The 7,462-nt window shown below is 36.9% G+C and overlaps 1 protein-coding gene across 1 annotated transcript in view; it reads right to left on the bottom strand.

Annotated features, from left to right (window-relative positions):
* The window catches only part of AP1S2 (adaptor-related protein complex 1, sigma 2 subunit), a 30,425-nt gene that overhangs the window by 1,285 nt on the left and 21,678 nt on the right, over positions 1-7,462 (bottom strand). The gene's annotated exons all lie outside the window — the stretch shown is intronic.

The following is a 7,462-nucleotide window of genomic DNA, read 5'->3' as shown; positions in this document are numbered from 1 at the left end:
TTGGGGTGAGGGTGGGTGGGCCGGGGGTCTGTTTGGTTGGTTTTTTTTTAAATACCAGTCACATGCTTAGTTCATAAAACCAGGTCAGGGTACCTGGGTACGCCTGGTGTCAATACATTGACCCCCTACAGAAGCAGAGGAATTGCCAGGATTGGAATCGTGTTATTCCATACCAGGCATAACATTTTAGGTTAATTCTAATCTTAAAAAGCTTTGTTTAGATTCAGAGCAAGTTGTTTAATATAATATTCCAAAGGGTTATCATCAGTTTTGTACTCATTATTCTTATAGCATCTGACAAAAAGTAATAGTTTAATTGGAAACATTAGGCTGTCCTTTTCCATAATTATTAATATCATAGTAAACAAAAAAGGGATACTGTGTCCTTATGGAAACATAAACAGTTTTAGCATCCAGAGTATGAATAAACTTACTTTAGCATCCTAAAACAAGACATGTCATGAAGCAGAAAAAAAGGCAGATAACAGTTAAGGCAGTAAACAAATTATTTTTCAACTGCTTTCTAAATATTTATTACAAAAAATTTTGTCAGTAAAATACATAATTAAATGCCTTAAATCTTGCAAATAACACCAGAACATTGTCTCTATCAACCTTGACTATATAGCACAAAATGATCAAGTTTAGAATCCTCATTTAGTTCATGTATAAGGTGATGTAGTATGGAAGGAACAAGCTATGATATTTGAAAGGTAACTTCATTTGGAAGTCAGTGCTTGGAACAGGCCACCTCTCAGCACTTCGAGATGGCTTCCAACATCCAGCAGCAAATAAGAAATTGCAAGAAAAAGGCAAGTTAAAACTGGAAACAAGAGACTCGGTGAATTAAATTTTTTTTTTTTTCTCACTGATGCAATACCTAAATATTCTTAGAACTGCAGTGACCTTGATGAAGCCACACAGGATGGCAGGATTAAAGATTTACATGTATATTTTAACACAAATCCCCCCCCCCAAAGGAGACACTGATTGAAGAAAGGACTATGCAGCAATTTTAATATAACCTGTTGTATTATATTCCCAGATTACTTTGTTGCATTCATTTTAAGGACATGCATCTCCCCTATCCACCAACTTAAAGCATTTTACTAAAAAAAAAAAATCCTACATTCTTAACTAACTACAGCAACAGAACTCAGAGTATTCTAACAGAACATAACTTCTGAAGCATTTCAGGGTCTTGAAAATACTTGTAATAAAACAACTTTTCACAGTTTTAAATTGGTTAGACAACAGTGAACACTTACAGTTACTCGGTAGTGAAACAGGGTATTTACCAAATTGCCTGAAAAAAAAGTCACTCCATAGCTATGAAGAAATCCAGTACATGGCTGCTAATATCTTTAGAGCAGTTCAGTATTATTGTACCCACTGCCAATTTAAAGTTGTAGGTAACTTTCACCAGGCATATATTTAAATAAAGATTAAATTTCTTCAAGTAAATCAAGGTCATTGGCTAACAATGAATTTAAAGCACTGTATTTGAAGGACATTAGCTACTTGTCCACAGAAACCTCACCAGTAAAATTCAGTAAGATTTTAATTTTTTAATACTCCAGCAGTAACCTTGAGGCAGACATGCCTTATGTGCACATCAAATATAATCTCCAAAGGAACACCTAAAGGCTAACATGTTTTGCTAGAGAAATGATTTCATCAATTACGGCTTCTAAGAAACAAATAGAATGAATCATATTATGTTTTGTTCACATTATTTGTTTTAGGAAGTGTCAAACATTTTATCCAATTATTATGGAAAACATTCTGCAGTATTATACACTACCTGCAGCTCAGAATCACCCAAGGCAAACAATGCAAATTTGAAATATATCAGAACACAGATGAGGAAAAAGTCATTCACATGAGACAAAAGTGCATGCAATACTTTATTTCAAACATGCCAGGAAAGCTAATTCATTACCTAGTCATTTAGAAGCAAGCAGCTGTATACAGATAACAAGAAAAACAGCATCTCATTACAGCTCAATGCACAGCATTTTAAGCCAACAGGCATGAAATAATGCAGGCTAAAGCAGCATGAACCAGACATTCAAACGCGTTGTTAATGTCTTACAGAAAAAAGGTAAACTTGGAAATGGAAAACCACTCCTACGATCTCATTTTCTAGGATTTCAGAATGCTGCAAGTCCAATCCAAATCTTGTGTCTAATCTCCTACATCTCCCATTTTTAAGTCAGTTTAACATTTGAAAGGTAGTGCATTACCACATATAGTGTATGGAACTAGCTCTTTGCTGTTAAATCTCAGTAACTACCTCCTTGCTAATTACATTTAAACAGTTTTCAAGAACAGCATTGGGTTTAGGTTACAAATTATTATCTCCTACTAGGCAAACAGAGGATGCAACACACGCCCTCTCACTCTGCCTGCACTTTTTAACTGAATGGCACTTATCATATTCATCCTTGTGGCAGTTCTCCAATATACAAGGTAGCCTGCACTTAAAACTGGAAATGCCAACTGAAGGAGACATATTCCAAGTATGCTGTTAACGGACTTAAACAAATCTTTCCAACCCTAAACACCTGTAGAGCAATGAACTTGCTCTCTTCTTCAATAGCAGCAATTGTTCAACTACTCAAGAGTGTTTTAAACATTTAAATACAAATGCTGTAATTTCAGATTTACGCAAGTCATTCTCTCTACCCTAGTCAATTCTCCCTTCCTCCTCTTTATAAGGTAAGTCACACTATTGTGCCAGTCTCAGAAAAGTATATTGGTATGCGCATCTTTAATTAAGATGCAAGGTCCGTGTAGAATTGTAAAATCATTTAATACTTGTGCATATACACTTTTCACATACTACCACTCCTTCACTAGTTTCTCTGTAAATAGTAAGTTTATCTACAAGTTTTAAGCGTATGTTTAAATACCACCACAACTTACTTGAAAGATAAACAGAGGTCACGTAATGTTACAGTATAGGCGTTGCAGCATATAGACATTTAGCTCAGAAAATTCTACAGAACTTTTAAGCATAAGAGTTCAAGCTTACACACAATAAAAAAGTTAAACCATATGCCAACAAGCACAAGTTTTGTTGAAATGAGACATGTGAAGAGACAACACTGTAAAACAGAAGGGGAAGAGGAAAGTACAACAGCAGAGAATGGTTGTGGTATTCTATTAGATTCAAGATGACTGGATTCACCAAGCTGATGATAATGTTCTGTCATGAGTAAGTCACAGGTCTATCTCCTCTGAAATTCTGCATGCATGATGAATGAAGCCATTTAGTACACTGGGACATTAAAGTATTCATGACGTGGCTACAAAAGAAATGTACATATTCTTACACATAACAGAAAGGTGGACAGATATGCAAGAAAGCAAAAATATTATCTCACTATTGTTATCTCTGACACGAAAAGGACATTTGATACAGAAATACAGTATTGTATATTTGACTACTCTGGACTTCAGGGTGGGGCAGGAAGGGAGGGCGGTGGGGAGAACCATCATTTTACCCTTCCCATACTTGCATGCTGGGTCCAACAACATAGAGGACAACTTCACCTCATAATTACTGCATCAGTAAGCTCAGAGTTTCTTTTCAGCCAAAAATTGTCTGAAGCTGAGATACTGTTCCAGAGATGGACCACCCTATATATTTGTTCCATTCTAGCCTCTTTGGTCGACATTGACTATTGGCTACTGTCAGAGACAAGGCACTGGGCTCAGTGATCTTTTTGCATCACCCACCCTGTCTGCTCTGATGAATGCACATTGGTAACAGGCTTATAGAGCATGGCTGAGAGCAGCACCGTGCCAGGGTAGTACAGCAGCGGCATTACTCAACCCCAAAATTACCTTTCTATAAATGAGTGCCTGTTTAAAAAATGGGAGGTATCTGAGACACCTCTCACAGCAGGCAAAGTTTTCTTTGCTTTTGAGTTACGCTGCTGAAATTAATACTCTCTTACATTATTAGCATGAACATTAGTACACAATTTGTTGAAAGACGAGTTAGAAAGTAAGCAACATTCCACCTTCTGTATTAAAATCAGGGTCCCGAAGACAGATGAGGACATTTCTAATGAAGTAATAGCAATTTAAGAGTATCAGCCCCATGTATGCCCATCTTCTGGGAGGAAAACAAAAAAAAAAAGTACAAAACACAACACTGCATATCAACTACCATCTTTCACAATGTACCAATTAAAATCTTAAGTCTATTTTAGTGTCCCACCTCCAAAATTACAGAAGTCTAACAACAGAACTGAGAGAGTTCCCATGGCTTCTAAACCTAACAATTTCCTCTGTGCCCTCTCAGTTTATTTGCACGTTCAAGCTCGTGTATTTTTAAAATTCTAATCTCCAATTACAAAAAAGCACAACAAAAAATATCCTAGAAGCTTTACAGGATTTATACTGCTTTTCAGTATCAGTAATCCAAACATTATTCCACAGTAGTTACAATTATTCTGAACGAGCCAACAAAACAGGACCTACAGTTCAGTGACAGCTGCAAGTAAATTGTATGAAGTCTGCTGTGATTCTGGGTAGAATTCAAAAGAATTTGGTATTTAATAGAGAATTACAAATGTGAGTTTTAACTGTTAAAACTTCTCGTACTGTGTAAGTCAGGTGTCATCCTACATTAAAAACAAAATTTTGAGGCATATTTCTAACTGGAAAAGGCATTGCATGATGGTAGTACACAGTACTAGGCCCAAGGAGTAGGAATTTTGACTAAATGGAGCTTCCACAGACAAAAAAAATTCCCAGAGTGGTACTTACGGAAAACTTCTGCTTTACTTACACTGCTGGCATGATACAGGTTCATGAACACAAAACCAGGCATACTGTAACAATCTAAAATGCCCAATTTTTATGGTCTCGTATTTTCAGTTTTTACCTGGAAAATATATGCACACATGTGACTGTGATTCTCCTCCTCCTTCAAAAAAAAAAAAGTCACGTCTTCCAGTGTTTCAACCCTTGGAAACCTGGAGCCAAAGTTGGTGTCTTCACTGAAATATCTGTCAAACCTTGTAACGGATTTCTCCTTAATTTTACAAGAGCTCTCTGGACAGAAAGAAGAATGAGAGCAGCTCATTTTCTAGCACTCTTACGAGGTTGATTAAATTCATTGTTGTTGTGTTCCAAGAGTATCCCAGGCTGCACACATTCTTTAGCCCACTCTGGCCTGGAAATACAGACCGTGTTCCCTTTTACACAACTGGAATCAACAAATAAGGACATGGAAGCATTCATTTCATGTTTATCCAATTGTTACTTTTCAGTTCTTTCCAAACTTCGACTCTCCCACACACCCCTGGGGTGTTGGTATTTTCAATGGTTTATAACTTGAGGAATTAACTGTCTCTGATGCAAAAATCCTGGTACACAAAATTAGATGATTGACTCAAATTTCTGTTATGGGATTAGTGTCTCATCTTGACAGAAACTTATTATCTACTGATAAAGCAAGACAGATTGTCAGGTAACAATAGGAAGAAAGCAGTTATTTCACTCCTGGCAGCTTTTTAGCTTACAGAACATGGAAACACCACCTGCAACCAGACTAGCAATAAACTGACATTGCAGAGGTGAAATCTAAAAGATTAAATGGAAGACAACCATAAGTGGGATATGAAGCGATAACACAGCAATATTGTGAGACGGAAAACACTGCAGTTTCAGTGAGACCTCTCTACTCCTCTGAGGACATCTGAGTCCATCACACACAGAGGGTCTGGTGCTATGGGCAGCCTCACAAACAACAGAAAGGAAGATAAAGTTTTGACGAACTATTTGCCATCACAGCACTACAGTATCCCACAAGCTCCAACTACGATTTGTTAATTTTTTTTTACTGTGTTCCCTGCCACATTGTCTCCAGAGCAGTTAGCCTGCTGGTCTGAATACCAGAAAAGACAATTTGGGGGAAAGGACAGATGTCAACTTCTACAATCAGTACCTAGACTACCTTGCCCTCCTTCCACAGGACTCTACAGATCTCTGACAACATTTGAGCCTGTGAAGCATGTCCTTAAAGGTACCCAGCTATCTGGATCTACTGAGTTTATGAATGAGTTGATCTAGCAGCTAGGGAAGAGGCAATGGTATGCTTAGAGCACAATACAATTGCAAACTAACATGAAATACTGCCTCTGAAAAATCATCACTTATTTAAAAATTTGGATGTAAATTGTTTATCTTTAACACAAAGGTCTTAGATCATAGTTTTGCCAAAGCAGTAATAGCTCTACAATACAAGCTGCACACTGCAATTCCACAATGTTTTAAAGTTGCTAGAAAGCATCTTTTTCAAATTGACATCTGTGTTTACAACTCATTTTAAAAAGCTAATAATACCCTCTGAAATTTTCAGCCCAAGTCATTAGATTTTTAAATTAGAAAAATGGTAGCATTGATTTGAGTCAACAGAACTATTTAGCTAGCCTAACCCAACTGACATTTTTCTCAGCCAACTTTGTCATGACCCAATCTAATTAAAAATCATAATCAAACTAAAATTAGAAGGGACTTCATTTAATCCAGTCCCCCCAACAGCATACCTGTAACATTTCTGACAGATATTTAATCTGTTAAAGGCGTCCAGTGATGGAAACTTTTTAATGCCCCCCAGGCAATCTACTTAAATGGTTTATTATCACCACCACTGGAAAATTTGCCTAACGTCTACTTTAAAATTATTTTCTTCCTGCAATTTAAGCTATTTTACATCTGTAGTGGACAAGAAAAGAGTCTTTTTCCTCAGGCAAGAGCAACAAGAAATTATTTATCCCTACACCAAACTGACTCAAGCTCAGTGTTTCACAGTGCTGCCATTCTACTGACAACATCACACAACAGTGATATAGACTTCATGAATACTAGGCATGCTTTCTTTTTCAGGGGAAGTTTGCTTAGGTTTTTATTTTAACTTCTTTCCCATCAAAACCAGCACAAAGCCTATGAAGACAAGCCACGTTACACTGCAGGCAAAAGTTACAACTGCTACCTATTGATAAAGGCTTGGCTTTTTTTCCCCCTAGCATCTAAACAAGTCCCAAGCTAGAACAACAGACAAGATGTAGGACCATGGAGTGCACAGCAGTTTGGGAATAATTCTACATAAACAGGCTACAGGGAAAAAGGAGAGATGAGGGTTTCTGTTCAGAAACATGAAGTTCTTACACTAGGAAGAGATTAACATTTAGCAAGTACATCTTTAGCAATGCTTCAGAAGCAGTTACTTTTATACTCTACTTCTCAATCTTTATTAAGAAATATTTCTGATGAAAGGCTACTTTAGGCAATTGCTGCTGTTCACTTGCCTTTTCAGGGATTTCAAAACAGTAGAGTATCTCTTTCCCAATCTTTGGTTAGCTAACTATTCAGAAACTCCAATTACATTGTTACTGGGAAAATTCTACCTTACTTTCAAAGGAGAGAAAAGCGTTTTCTCAGA

Source organism: Cariama cristata, unplaced genomic scaffold (assembly GCF_000690535.1).
Source record: "Cariama cristata isolate BGI_N322 unplaced genomic scaffold, ASM69053v1 scaffold42015, whole genome shotgun sequence".
Classification (NCBI taxonomy): domain Eukaryota; kingdom Metazoa; phylum Chordata; class Aves; order Cariamiformes; family Cariamidae; genus Cariama; species Cariama cristata.
Note: the sequence above shows the minus strand (reverse complement) of the source record. Positions and strands in the feature narration are given on the sequence as shown.